General features: G+C 49.8%; 1 long non-coding RNA gene across 1 annotated transcript in view; it reads left to right on the top strand.

Moving 5' to 3' along the window:
* The first annotated feature begins 13,004 nt into the window (after positions 1 to 13,004).
* Positions 13,005 to 15,232, top strand: part of LOC149120569 (uncharacterized) — a 45,029-nt gene continuing 42,801 nt past the window's right edge. The window contains exon 1 of the long non-coding RNA XR_016226053.1: positions 13,005 to 13,335. This is a non-coding gene — a long non-coding RNA (uncharacterized LOC149120569). The remainder of the gene's footprint in view (positions 13,336 to 15,232) is intronic.

Raw genomic sequence — 15,232 nt, 5'->3', positions numbered from 1 at the left:
AAAGCAAATGAGTCCCGGGCTGAGATGCTGACTACGGGTTGTGCAGAGATTGATGGCTTACAGGAGCTTCTCCATTTGGGCCCAGTCAGCCTGGTGGGATGGGAGTACAGGTGCTGTTGTAACCCCCACCACAAAGGAGGAGCCCGAGGGATGTTGAGGCTGTGGGCAGGGACTAGCAGGTGACGGAGCCAGCACCAAGACCCAGGTCTTCTGCAGGGTTGCCCTTGCTGGTTGGGGACTTCAGCAGTGGACATGAAGGTGGACGTGGGGCATGGAGCTTTGCTGGGAGTTGTGACGTCTTTGTTTTCCTGTGTCCCAGGTTACCACACCACCGTCTTTGGTGTTGTCAGTGACTGCCTGCTGGACCACCTCCTGGGAATAAAGACCAGCAGCTCTACCATGGAAGTTATCCCTGCTTTGCGAAGACTGCAGATCAGCACCTCCCTGCCCAGGTAGCTGGTGAGTGCAGGTGTCCAGCTGCGGGCAGGAAGCAGCCCTGTGGAGCCTTCCCTCGTGAGGCACACAGGCTCTGCATGCGTCCAGAATTTGCAGGCCCAGAATCTGCAGGAGGGGGCCTTGAGAGTCTGCAGTAGTTCATACGTTTTACCCAGAACAAATTAGAGCAGTCAAGATCTCCCATACTAAGGCTAGGACCAAATGTGAAATTATTCTTCCAAAAACAGTCAGGATCTTAGGGCATCTAAGAAAATCACTCTTCTGACAGAATTATTTTATTTTATTTTTTAAAGAAATATTTATTTATTTTGAAAGAGTCACAAAGAGAGGGAGAGACACACAGAGTGAGTGAGAACTCTTTCATCCTCTGGTTCACTCTCCAGATGGCCGCAACGGGGAGCATTGGGCCAGGTCGAAGCCAGGAACCATGAACTTCATTCAGGTCTCCCGTGTGGGTGTGGGGATCCAAACACATGGGCTGTTTTTCGCAGGCTGTTAGCCAGGAGCTTGATTGGAGTAGAGCAGACAGAACCTGAACTGGCACCCATATGGGATTGTTTTATTTTTGTTTTAGATTTTCAGCATCACAGGGAAGTGTAAAGGAGAAAGGGAAGTGGGTGTCAGGAGGCCTGGAGCCAGTCACCGTAAATGCTTGGAGGTGCTTCCCGCCACTTTAGAAAACACTTGTCTGAACACGGAGTCATAGATGAGTTTTTGTGAAATCACATTAATAAGCTTTTTTTTTTTTTTTGACAGGGAGAGTGGACAGTAAGAGAGAGAGAGAGACAGAGAGAAAGGTCTTCCTTTTTGCCATTGGTTCACCCTCCAATGGCTGCCGCGGCCGGCGCATTGCACTGATCCGAAGCCAGGAGCCAGGTGCTTTTCCTGGTCTCCCATGCGGGTGCAGAGCCCAAGCACTTGGGCCATCCTCCACTGCACTCCCGGGCCATAGCAGAGAGCTGGCCTGGCAACCGGGACAGAATCCGGTGTCCCGACCGGGACTAGAACCCGGTATGACGGCACCGCAAGGCGGAGGATTAGCCTAGTGAGCCACGGCGCCGGCCAATAAGCTTTTCCTCACACTTTCACAGAGTCTTAAAAAACCCGGTTTTAGTTGCTTTAAAAAGGACACCCTGAAGATATCTCAGGATTGCATAACCGCTCTTTCCTTGCTGTTGGATTTGGGGCGTTCTCATTGTTGCCCTCAGGGGTGACACTTCTTGGACATCGTTTGGCTATTTTTATCAGATGTGTCTGGGGTTTTCTGAAAGGTTTTAAGCTCGTTTGTGTGTCTGATGCATGTTTGTTGCCTGCTAGGCAGCGGGCCAGGTGCCAGAGCTGAAACCGTGGACCCAGCATTTTGGGGCTTGGTGCTCAAGGAGGCTGTGTTCAGTGGGAGAGATGGAGAAGGCAGAACCAGCATGGGCACTGCCCTCAGGACCCCACTGCGGGCCACGAGGAGCTGGGAGCAGGAGTTAGCCACGCACAGTGGGCAGCTGGGAGCATTTGTCAGAGGTGGAGAAAGCATCAGGTGATTGGGGAATGCAGTGAAATGCAGGAAACATGAATTCTAAAGCAGATCCCAGACCTGACTGTGAGGGCTCAGAACACCAGCCTTTGAAAAGAAAGCTGGTGAGAGTTTTCACGACCTTGTATTAGGCCAAAGAGGTCTTTGACATGTCACCAAAAGCAAGATCCACAAAAGAAAACACTGATAAAAAATCGGCTTCATCAAAATTAAAAACTGCTGTGCTTCCAGAAATAGCATTAAGAAAATGAACCTGACAGCTCACAGGCTGGAAGGAAATATTTGTACATCATGTCTCTGGTAAGGAGCTGCTACTTAACACCCAAACTCAGTACTAAGAAAGCAAACAACTCAATTAGAAAGGTTGACAGAAGAATGGGCTAGCTCTCTCCCCATGAAAGACTTCCCAGGAGCTAATGAGCAATCTGGAAAGGTGTGTGGCATCATCAGTCTTTCTGGAGCTGGTACCGTGTGAGGTTCCTGCTCACACCTGCCAGGGTGGCTGTCGTCAGAAGACAGGCGGTAGCCATGTGTGGTGCTGGAGAAGCTTGCACCCTCGCCATGTGGGTGCCATCTCCAAGGAACCCTGTCCGTTTCTACAAATGTTGAATGTAAATTGACCATGTGACTCAGAAATTCAGTGTCTACCCAAGACCGAGGAAAGCACACAGTGACTCAGAAACTTGTATATGAATGTTCACAGCTGCATTTTTGTAATAGTCCAGAAAGCGGGCAGAACTTGGATGCCCATTGCCGGGCAAATGGCTGAACAAAATGTGGCACATTTGTACCTGGGCTGCCGCTGAGCAAGACAGGCAAGCAGGGCTCCTGACATAGGAACCAAATATGGCCCATTTACACCTGGAGTGCAGCTGAGCAGTAGAGACACACTGACACATGCTCCTGATGCATGCTCCAGCAGGGGCATCGAAGGCCAGGCTGGCTGCCTTTTGTCTCTTACTGAAAAAATGGTATAAGACATATTTTACAAAAAGGTCCCCTATTTCTCTGGGCTAGCCATTTTGGTGTAGTGGGTAAAGCAGCTGCCTGCAACACTGGCATCCCATATGGGTGTTGGTTTGTGTCCCGGCTGCTTTACTTCTAATCCAGCTCCCTGCTATGGCCTGGGAAAGCAGCAGCAGATGACCAAAGTGCTTGGGCCCCTGCACCTGCATGGGTGGGAGACCCAGAAGAAGCTCCTGGCTCCTGGCTTTGGTCTGGCCCAGCCCTGGCCTTTGCAACCATTTGGGAAGTGAGCCAGTGGATGGAAGTGCTCTCTCTCTCTCGCTCTCTCTCTCTCTCTCTTTAATTCTGCCTTTCAAATAAATAAATGTTTTTTCAAGTGACTCTTGATTAATTAAGTGTTGATTGTAACTAAGCTGCTATAAAGGTCCCTGTGACTGGTGGAATCCACTCACCAGCATCTGTGGGTGCCACCTTGTGCTCCAGGACCCTGACCTAGGCCATGACCCTTTAGAAGAGCTCTCTGTCGGGGGGATGGGGGGTTTAGGGGGTTGGTGCGATCATCAGGATTTGCTGACTGCTCCTGTAATGTGAGAACCAGAGGAGGGGATGCCGACCCTGTCTTGTGGGGTTCAGGAAGGCTCCATAGAAAGTGTGGGATTTACAAAGTATGGTCAAACACAGACCGTAAGGAAGGGAGTGAAATGTGACTGAGAAGAGAAGGACGGGGCAGATGCAGAGCCCTGGAGAGGCAGCTCCCCAGAGACAGAAAGGAGCTCAGCACAGGGCACAGTGTGCACAGGCCTCCCTGTAGGTTGGCCATGCAAAGGAGCAGAACCCTGTGGGCATTGGGGGGGCACAGAGCCTGGCAGGAGGACTGAGGCTGGGCGTGTGGCCTGATGGCTCGTGTGTGGGCACAATGCGGCTCTGCCTGCCTTCCAGTCTCTTTTTTTTAAAGATTTATTTATTTTTATTTGAAAGGCAGAGTTACAGAGAAACACACACACACATGCACCCAGAGAGAAAGAGAGAGAGAGAGAGAGAGAGAGAGAGAGAGAGATCTCATCTGCGGTTCACTCCCCAAATGGCCACAAAGGCCAAGTTGAAGCCAGGAACTAGGAGCTTCATTTTGGTCTCTCCTATGTGGGTGGCAGGAGTTCAGATACTTGGACCATCTTCCAATGTTTTTCCAGGTGTGTTAGCAGGGAGCTGGATTGGAAGTGGAGTAGCTGGGACTTGAACCGGCACCCATTAAGGGATACTAGTGTTGCATGCAGCGACTTAACCTGCTATGCCACAACACCAGCCCCTGCATTCCACACCTTGAGAGATGCTGCACCGGGCCAGGCACCAAGCAAGCAGCCACTGAACACGCAGTGGTCACTCTGTCCTGGGCTCGGGCAGTCACTGCCGAAATGCTTTTGTGTGCCACACAGGAGGTTCAGAGTTGAGGTGCTTATCAGTCTGTTCAGTACATTCTTTTTTTTTTTTTTTTTTTTGACAGGCAGAGTGGACAGTGAGAGAGAGAGACAGAGAGAAAGGTCTTCCTTTGCCGTTGGTTCACCCTCCAATGGCCGCCGCGGTGCTGCGGCCGGCGCACTGCGCTGATCCGAAGCCAGGAGCCAGGTGCTTCTCCTGGTCTCCCATGGGGTGCAGGGCCCAAGGACTTGGGCCATCCTCCACTGCACTCCCGGGCCACAGCAGAGAGCTGGCCTGGAAGAGGGGCAACTGGGACAGAATCCGGGACCTGACAGGGGACTAGAACCCGGTGTGCCGGCGCCGCAGGCAGAGGATTAGCCTAGTGAGCCGCAGCGCCGGCTCAGTACATTCTTAATAAGTACCTATTAGACACTAGGTGTCTGGCTAGGAGCTGATAGCATTCCTGCCTTGGGAAGGCTCTGGGGCCAGCACAGGGCCGAGGAGGACAGTGCTGCCGGTGGGAGCTGGGTCCCAGTGCCACATCCCAAGTGTGCCTTTGCAGCAGTGCCAGCTGCAGTCTCACTCTGACACCGTTCCTCACAGCTCCGGGGCTCCTGCACTGTGGGTGCCTCCTTCTGCCCCTCTCTCCTGAAGCACAGAGGGCCTGGGCACCCTGCTGTGTGAGATGCCCAGTGATTAGTCCCGGCCGAGTTTTGTTACGTCCTGACACCTTCCCCCAGGAGCCACTGATGTGCAAGCTGCACAGGGGTCATGCAGGGAGGTTGTGCGTTGGCTTTCCTTCCCTGACCTAGGAGCAAGGAGCGCTGTTACAGATGGTACAGAGGAAGTCGCCCCAACTTGTTGTGCTGTTATTTTCTCAGGATTTGGTTTGGTAAAAAAAAGTGCCTCTGATCGGAGCCTGGAGCCGAGGTACATTGTGTGCCTGGCTTACAGAACCCTACTTGTTCTCAGCATGGTTGGCTCCCAAATTTCTCATTCAAAGCCAAGATTCTCTAGCACTTATTTCTGAATGCCAAAATGTGGTCATCCTTTTACCTGATGTGAATGATTTTTTAATTTATTATTTGAAAGGCAGAGAGAGAGAGAGAGAGAAAATCGATCATCCAGAGAGAGAGAGAGAGAGAGAGAGAGAGAATCCATCTTCCATTTGCTGGTTCACTCCCCAAATGACTGGGGATGGACCAGGACAAAGCCAGGAACCAGGAGCTTCTTCTGGGTCTCCCACATGGGTGCAGGGGCCCAAGCACTTGGGTCGTTTTCCGCTGCTTTCCCAGGCACATTAGCAGAGAACTGGATTGGAAGTGGAGCGGCTGGGATTTGAATTGCCTGGTGCTGCAGGCAACGGCTTTACCCACTGCACCTCAGCAGCGGCCCCTGATGTGAATCATTCCTGCACAGCATTGGTTTCTTCCTTCAGTTTATTCTCCTTGCTTTTGGTTTAGATCGGCACACTCGTTGCAGCCTTCCTCTGGTGACGAGATATCTACCAACGGGTCTGTGCAGCTGTTCAACAGGGAGACTCAGCAACTCGTTGTCACCTTAGAAAACATTGGCCTGGAACCCCTGGAGACACTGGACACCTCCAAACTGCTCCCCACCAAGGGTAGGTGTGGTCAGTGCATCAGACCCTGGGAAGTTTGTGTTGTTGCCTTGCACAAGTGATATTTTACATAGCTACTGTTCAGAAAACCTCAAAGCTTCTTTTAGTTTGGTGCAGTCCTGGTTGGAGTGGAGATCACACACCACATGCTACAGGCATGATGCTGACCCCTTCGTGCCCTTGGTTCCCATTACTGGATCTGAACAGGGGTCAGATCCTCAGAAGACCAATTACTGAGTGGAAGACTGGGAGACAGGAGCAGGCCGATCCCATGGTTCCCACAGCCCAGGGCCGCCTCCTGATTCAGCACTTGAGGGCTGGGCCAGGCCGAAGCCAGGAGCTAGGAACGCCATCCAGGATTCCCATGTGGGTAGCTGGGGCCCAAGCACTTGGACAAACCTCCGCTGCTTTCCCAGGCTCATTAGCAGGGAGCTGGATCAGGAGTAGAACAGCTGCAACTCGAACTGATGCCCATCTGGGATGCTGGCATTGCAGGAGGCTGCTTATCCCTCGGCACCACAGTGCCAAGCCCAAGGTGTAGCTTTTCCACCTCTCTGGGCTGCTGTTTCCTTTGCTGTTGCTGTGCCTTTGAACTTTTCTGGAACTCAGTCCCGTGTCAGCCATCCCTTTCTTTCCTGCCTTCTATCAGGACAGTATTCATTGCAGACTTGCAGGAATCCTATCTAAACAATTGTGTGCCTGCTGTGTAGCTTCCATACTTAGCATTTTGCTGCATTTGCTTTGTAACACATCTCTCTGGCCTCCTACCTACACCCCCCAACCCCGCGCCCAATATCTTGTCTAAAGTTCCAGATTTCAGAAGCACCTGTGACTGCTTCTGAGCTCAATGTTTTTGATAAAATGCACATGTGCTGAAATGTGCAGCTCTAGCATGTTTCATCCAATGAGTTTCAACTGATGCTAGCCCAAGTCATTGTGTAATCTAAGCCCTCATCAAGGGCTATATAATATAGCCTCTCTATAATATAGAACATTTCCATCACCCCAGAAAGTTCCCCAGCTTTCTTCCCAGCAAGTCCCGGTGCAACCCCGGGAGCAAACACTCTTGTCTCTCGTCTGTGTACTGGGCAACCCCACTGGGTGTTTACTGCTGGTGATGCAGGGTGTGGGTGACATGCATGGCAACTGGCAGGTGGCAATTGGCAGACATGCAGCCCAGTCACCTTCTCTTCCCTGCCTTGAGTTTAATTTTCCGCTGGGTCTTGCCCACACCTGGTCGGTCTTAAAAATCTTTAAAGACATTTATTTTCAGGCTGGCACTGTGGTGTAGCTGGTTGAGCCACCACCTGTGGCACTGATAACCCATGTAGGTGCCGGTTTGTGTCCCAGCTGCTCCACTTCTGATCTAGCTCCCTGCTAGTATGCCTGGGAAAGCAATGGAAGGTGGTCCAAGTGCTTGGATCCCTGTAGGAGACTTGGAGGAAGCTCCTGGCTTTTGGCTTCTGGCTCTGGCCTGGTCTGACTCTGACTGTTGGAGCCAATTTGGGGAGTGAACCAGCAGATGGAAGAGTGCTCTCTCTGTGTCTTTCTCTCTGTAATTCTGCTTTTCAAATAAAATAAATCTTTTTAAAAAAGAAATTTACTTTTTTTTTGACATGCAGAGTGGACAGTGAGAGAGAGAGAGAGAGAGAGAGAGAAAGGTCTTCCTTTTCCGTTGGTTCACTCTCCAATGCCCGCTGCAGCTGGCGCACTGCAGCTGGTGCACCGCGCTGACCCAAAGCCAGGAGCCAGGTGCTTCTCCTGGTCTCCCATGTGGGTGCAGGGCCAAAGCACTTGGGCCATCCTCCACTGCACTCCCAGGTCACAGCAGAGAGCTGGACTGGAAGAGGAGCAACTGGGACAGAATCCAGCGCCCCAACCGGGACTACAACCCGGTGTGCCGGCACTGCAGGTGGAGGATTGGCCTATTGAGCTGCGGCGCCGGCCAGAAATTTACTTTCGTTTGCCTGAAAGGCAGAAAGACAGAGAGACAAAGATTATCCATAGATTGTCTAACTTCCAAAGGGCCAAAGGCCCTTGTCTCTAGTTAGGCCTAGGATGGCTGGGGCCTGTGTTACTCTCCTCCTTTTTATGGACAGGGGAAGTAAAGGCAGAAGAGGTGACTGACTAAGGTCACACAGCAGGTGGGTGGGGAACCAGCGGGAGGACCATAGTCTCCTGATTCTCAGCTTTGGTGTAGTCACCCTTAGGAGGCAGAAGCACAATAATCATGTAACACACTGCCCGGTGTAGCCATCTCAGAGCAACACAGTTGCCAGTGAAAAATTAAAGCCATCATTCTTTCTTTAGTTTCCTCCCAAGCTGCCATACATCTACATGTGGAATTAAATTAATGGAAACAAACCATCTGCTTCCAGAATATACAAAGGGAATAATTCCTGGTGCTTTTGCTGTACATGGCAAGGCTGCCAGTGGTGACAGAATCCACCAGCGGATTCTGTCCCGGTTGCCCCTCTTCCAGGCCAGCCCTCTGCTATGGCCCGGGAGTGCAGGGGAGGATGGCCCAAGTCCTTGGGCCCTGTACCCCATGGGAGACCAGGAGAAGCACCTGGCTCCTTGTTTCAGATAAGCACGATGCACCGGCCACAGCGTGCCAGCAGGGGCGGCCATTGGAGGGTGTACCAACGGAAAAGGAAGACCTTTCTCTCTCTCTCTCTCTCTCTCTCTCTCACTGACTGTCCAATCTGTCTGTCAAAATTTTTTTTTTTTTTTTTTTTTTTTTTTTTTTGGTGTCAGGAGTGGGATTGTCTGTCAAAAATTTAAAAAAAAATCCAGGGGACCGGCCGGCGCCATGGCTCACTAGGCTAATCCTCCGCCTGCAGTGCTGGCACCCTGGGTTCTAGTCCCAGTCGGGGCACCATATTTTCGTAAAAAGTGAAAAGCAAGTTATGTTAATTCAATATAAGAGATAAATGCAACAAAGAAGATTTAATTTTGTCAATGTTTATTTGAAATAAACTTAATTCATCATGTTTTAATTGATGACAAATGAATTAGGAACTTATTTTTGACAGGATAGAGGTTTCTTAACTTAAAAACATTTTACATTACTATACCTTCAGTAATGATCCCCTACAATGTATTTACATGTATTTTAGTAGGTAACTAACTGCAGCCAGTGCTGCAGCTCACTTGGCTAATCCTAGCCTCCGGCCTTTCCTCTTTATCTCCTTATTGATGGAAGGGTTTGGAAATCACGGATTTTAATTACCTTTTCCATGGGAGTTCTCACCGGTGGAGCCATCTGGTCCTGGACTTTCTTCATGTCTTCTTGGTTTGTTTGTTTCATTTTCCCTGCTACTACAGTCTCTTTGCAAATTATAAGTGTATTCAGAGTTTCTTGTTTCACTGTATTCGGTTTTCGTGGTTTACATCTTTCTGCAAGTCAATCCACTCTATCTAGGTTGACCAAATCCTTGTGCCGTGGTTTTTCCACAGTGTTTTTGGATCATTATTTTGGAAGGTTGGTAGCGATGCCCTCTCTGTCATTTCTGTTGTCATGTCGCTTGAGACTCTTCTCCTTTTTCCCCCTGCTTCCTGTGGATAAACATTTTTTCAGGTTGACTGAGATTCCAAGCACTGTAGCTTGGTCTCACTGAATGTCTGTTGTGATATTTTCTATGCCGTTGGGTGGATTTCATTTGAAAATTTTCCTCCTTCCAGTTTCTTAAGATGTACTTTGCTGTTCTACTGTTTTAAGGTAAAATTGGGTTCATGGATCCGATGTCTGTATTCTGTGTAACAATCCAGTTTCCCATGTGAAATTAGTCCTGTCAACATGGAAAACTGTATGGATGTACCCACTACTAGGAACATATTGAAGGAAAAGAAGTCATTGTGTAGACAGAGAGGAATTCTTTAATTTTTGTTATTTGACAGGCAGAGTGGACAGTGAGAGAGAGAGACAGAGAGAAAGGTCTTCCTTTTCCGTTAGTTTACCCACCAATGGCCGCTATGGCCGGAGTACCGCACTGATCCAAAGCCAAGAGCCTGGTGCTTCTCCCGTTCTCCCATGCGGGTGTAGGGCCCAAGCACTTGAGCCATCCTCCACTGCCTTCCCGGGCCACAGCTGAGAGCTGGACTGGAAGAGGAGCAACTGGGACAGAATCCGGCGCCCCGACCAGGACTAGAACCCAGAGTGCCGGCGCCTCAGGTGGAGGATTAGCCTATTGAGCTATGGCGGTGCTGGCCAGACAGAGAGGATTTCAAAGGCCTATGCTTACTGCAGTAGGATGCACAGAAACCAGGCATTACAGTCTGTATATGCATGTCATGGTGTCCATAGCCCATAATGTCTATATTCAGTCTTCAGGGGATCGGCAAGTTGGCTGATTGCATACCTTTGCAACTGTGAAGTGAGCTGTAGTAAATATGCAGGCACAGATTACTCTTTTTCATATGCGAATTTCATTTCCCTTGGGTATATTCCCAGGGGTGGAATGGCTGGCTCATATGGTACGTCTATATTCAGATTTCTGACTTATCTCCATAGGGTCTTCCACAGTGGCGAGACCAGTTTACATTCTGACCAGCAGTGGATGAGGGTGCCTTTTCCCCCACATCCTCAAGGCTGTTGTAGTATCAATTTGCATTTCCCTGATGGCTAGTGATCCTGAGCATTTCTGCATGTGTTTGCTGACCATTTAGATTTCCTTTCTTGAAATATTTTGCCTGCTGAAGTCCCTTGCCCATTTCTTGAGTGGGTGGTTTGTTTTTCTGGTGTTGAGTTTCTTGAAAGTTTCTGGCAGTTGATTCTTTATCAGTTGCATGCTTTGCAACTGTTCGTTTGCCTCTTCACTTTGCTGAGTGTTTTTTTGACAGTGCAGAAGCTGCTGAATTTTCGTTGTGGTGGTTTTATTTTTTTTTATGTCCTGTTCTATTTCATTCTTTAATCCTTTGTGATTCTCAGCTATTGAACATCCTTGGTTAAATTGATTCCAAGCTATTTTCTTTTCTTTGTAGCTATGTGAACAGGATTGGTCTTTGAACTCCTTTCTCAGCCATGCCATTGTCTGTGTATACAAATAGGCTGCTGATGTTCTCTCCTGCCACTTTACCACACTCTGCTCTGAGTTTCGATAGTGTCTTAGTGGAGTCTTTTGGACCTCCTGTATATGGAATTATGTCATCTGCAAATAGGGATAGTTGGAATTCCTCCTTCCCAATTTGTATGTGACATTGAGCAATGAGAGGAGAAAGTACCAACATGATAATGAGCATGTAGAAAATGTCCACAGTGACCTCAGATGCTACCTGTCTATATTCTCTCTTGCTTTGCAGAAGACACGATTTGGCCTATTTCCAACATGATCCATACTTTAAAGGCAGGGCTAGACTGTGGAGGGCGGGGAATGGGAAGCAGAACTGTGTTCCGTGGAGAACTCTGTAGATCACAGGTGTTTCATGTCCTTCTTCGAGTGGGTAAGTATGTGTCTGAATATGTAAATTCCAATGATTTCCACAAGTCATAGATAATGCCACACAGAATGTTTGTAATGAAGAAGAGAATGACTGGGTAACAAAATCTTTTCTAAGACCGAGTTAAACTCTTTTTCAAATTCTGGGTTAATAGAGTAGGTAATGCATATAATACCAAATTCTAAAAAAAAAAAACAAAAAAAAAAAAAAAAAAAAAAAAAAAAAAAAAAAAAAACTCTAGTAGTTGTCCTTGATGTGGTATTTATTTTATTTATAGCTATGTCTTCCTTTTTAAATTGCTTTACTTTTCTTGAAGATCTTATTTATTTATTTATTTATTTGACATTGAGAGTTACACACAGAGCAGATGAGAGGGAGGGAGAGAGATGGGGGGAGGCAGAGAGAAAGAGCGAGAGCGAGAGCGAGAGAGAGAAGGGAAGTCTTCCATCTGCTGGTCCATTACCCAGTTGGCTGCATTGAGCGGAGCTGAGAGTATCTGAAGCCTGGAGCCAGGATCCTCATTGAGATCTGCTCATGGGTGCAGAGGCACAACAACTTGGGGCATCTTCTGCTGCCTTCCCCGACCACAGCAGAGAGCTGCACTGGAAGTGAGTGGAGCAGCTGTACTCGAACCAGCGCCCTTATGGGATGCAAGCACTGCAGGTGGTGGCTTTACCTGCTACCTCACAGTGCTGACCCTCCCCCCGGAAGTCATTTGCCATGGGATCCAGCTGTCTGCTAACACAGCTGGGAAAGCCATGGGTGTGGGAGACGCCCCAAGGACTTAGGCCCCTGAACTCAGAATGGAACGCGGGCTAAAGTCCCTGGCTTCATTTATTTATTTATTCATTTATTGACAGGCAGAGTGGATAGTGAGAGAGAGAGACAGAGAAAAAGGTCTTCCTTTTGCCGGACCTTTTGCCGTTGGTTCGCCCTCCAGTGGCCACCAGGGTTGGTGCGCTGCGGCTGGTGCACCGCGCTGATCCAAAACCAGGAGCCAGGTGCTTCTCCTGGTCTACCATGGGGTGCAGGACCCAAGTACTTGGGCCATCCTCCACTGCCTGCCTGGGCCACAGCAGAGAGCTGGCCTGGAAGAGGGGCAACCGGGAAAGAATCCAGCGCCGTGACGGGAGTAGAACCCGGTGTGCCGGCGTCACTAGGTTGAGGATTTGCCTATTGAGCCATGGCGCCGGCCTAAAGTCCCTGGCTTCTGCTTCAGCCCCTGGTTCTGTCCCAGTCCCGGCCTTTGTAGCCACCTCGGGGATGGACCCCTAGATGGACGATCACTCAGAGAGGGAGAGAGAAAGTGCTGGTGATGTCCCATGCAATGCTTCTCTCTCCAAGCAGCTGCAACGATCAAGCAGCGCTGGGCCAGACAGAAGCCAGGAGGCAGGAGGCAGAAGGCAGGAGCTCCATTGAGGACTTCCACGAGACAGGGAGGTGGGGTCCAGAGAACCTGGGCCATCAGCATCTGCTTCCCTTATCACAGCCTGGAGAGGCGGGACTGGAAGTGGCCTAAGGGCTTCGGGTGCTGGATGCAACAGTGTGCAGGTGCGTTCAGGGTTGTCATGGTGACGACCGGTGGGAAGTGCGCCTGCGCCTGGCACTGTGACCCGGAAGTGCACCTGCACGCCTGGCACCTGCTGCCAGGTGGTGCGCTGCTGGGAGTCAGCACCACGTTCGCTCCTGCCGGATAGCCTGCGCAAGCCGTGAGGACAGGAGCCGTCCTCGACGCTGCTGGCCGAGCCTGAGGGAGAGCCAGCGTCCCCAGGGTCAGGCCGGATCAGGAGAGGCTGCGCGTCCGAGGCTTCCGTGCCGTTTCCCAGGCGCGTTGCTCTTCTTTGGCCCCTTCTGGAAGCAACGGCCTTCGCGGACATCTGACCCGGCAGCTGACCGGACCCCCTTGGAGGTGAGTGACGCGCGGCTGTTGCGGTTACCCGCTGGGCGTCTTGGCTGGCCGCGTGCCTGTTGCTCTTGGGTCCCGAAGGCGCGGGTGGGGTCGCGGTCGTGCTGTGCGGACGGTCTGGATGGGTCCCCAGGGTGCGAGCAGCTGGGCGAGAGCAGAGGTGGCTCGGTCTCCTCCCGGAACGGCCCCGCGTTCCCGTCTGTTTGCTTTTGGAGGGCCCAGCCGCCCTGCTCTAGACGTCAGAGACTGTTGATGGGAGGAAGGAGAGCGAAAGTGCGTGTCTGTTTCCTGGTCTAGGAGGCCAGTTTCGGGTTCCTCGCGTTGTTTGTGACGTTCGCGCTCTGTGGGTTTTTTCATGAAAGAGCCTCGTCAGGCCGAGGTGTACGTTCCGTTCCTGATGTGATGAGTTGTGTTTTCGTATCGCAAACGTCATGGAAGTTTTTGTGAACTAGGTTTTCTGTGTCTATCGGGATAGTTTGTGGGCTTTCCCCATGTGTATCTGTTCTGGGATAGATTGATTTTGTAGGGTAGCCACCCTTGCATTTCCGGAGTAACTGTCAGTTGCACACAGTGTGCTAAGCTTGGTGTGCTTCTGGATGGCGTCTGGTACTATTTTGTTGAGGCATGTGACACATTCATGACGGATATGTGTGTGCCATTTTCCTTATGATGTGCTTGTGTTGGATGTTGGGATAAGGCTGGTCTGATGGAATGAAATGGAAGGCTTTTCCTCTTCATCTCCTGGTTTGGAATCACGGATTTTAATGATCTTTTCCGTGGGTGTTCACACTGGTGGAGCAATCTGGTCCTGGACTTTGTTTCTTCATGTCTGTTTGGTTTGTTTGTTTCGCTTTCCCTGCTACTACAGTCTCTTTGCAAATTATAAGTGTATTCAGAGTTTCTTGTTTCACTGTATTCAGTTTTAGTGGTTTGCATCTTTCTGCAAGTCTACCCACCCTATCTAGGTTGAACAAATCCTTGTGCAGTGGTTTTTCCACAGTGTTTTTGGATCATTATTTTGGAAGGTTGGTAGCGATGTCCTCTCTGTCGTTTCTGTTGTCAAGTCACTTAAGTCTGTTCTCCTTTTCCCCCCTGTTTCCTGTGGATAAATGTTTTGTCAGGTTGACTGAGTTTTCAAGCCCTGTAGTTTGGTCTCACTGAATGTCTGTTGTGATATTTTCTATGTCGTTGGGTGGATTTGTGTTTGAATCTTTTTCCTCCTTCCAGTTTCTTAAGATGTACTTTGCTGTTCTAGTGTTTGAAGGTAAAATTGGGTTTATGGATCCGCTCCCTCTATTCTGTAATATATACCTGTATTGCAATTCAGTTTCCCTTATGAAATTAGTCCTGTCAACATGGAAAACTGTATGGCTGTACCCACTACTGGGAACATATTGAAGGAAAAGAAGTCATTGTGTAGACAGAGAGGGTTTCACAAGGCTATGCTTACTGCAGTAGGATGCACAGTAGTCAGGCTATGCAGTCCGTATATGCATGTCATGGTGCCCATAGCCCATAATGTCTTTATTCAGTCTTCAGGTGATGGGCATGTTGGCTGATTGCATATCCTTGCTAGTGTGAAGTGAGCTGTGAGCTGTAGTAAATATGCAGGCAGAGATCACTCTTTTTTGGTATACTGATTTCATTTCCCTTGGGTATATTTCCAGGGGTGGCACCTTCAATGCTCGATGCTGACCTGCTTGGTGGTGTCGTAGCCTTGGCGTCTCTCATGGGAAAGGCTCAGGCATTCCCTCTGCCATCCTAAGTTTAGAACGAAGTGGCAGTTTGTGGCTCACATATGGGAACACTTTCCTCTGTCTTTTGAAATAAAAGTGAGTCAGAAGTAGCATGCTGGATACCCTGTGGTTTGTAAATGCCATGAGGGAGCCACACACATACG

The sequence above is a fragment of the Oryctolagus cuniculus genome, chromosome 19, assembly GCF_051225735.1.
Source record: "Oryctolagus cuniculus isolate XC-2025 breed Fujian yellow rabbit chromosome 19, ASM5122573v1, whole genome shotgun sequence".
Lineage (NCBI taxonomy): Eukaryota > Metazoa > Chordata > Mammalia > Lagomorpha > Leporidae > Oryctolagus > Oryctolagus cuniculus.
The sequence above is the reverse complement of the archived record's forward strand: the minus strand, read 5'-3'. Positions and strand labels throughout refer to the sequence as shown.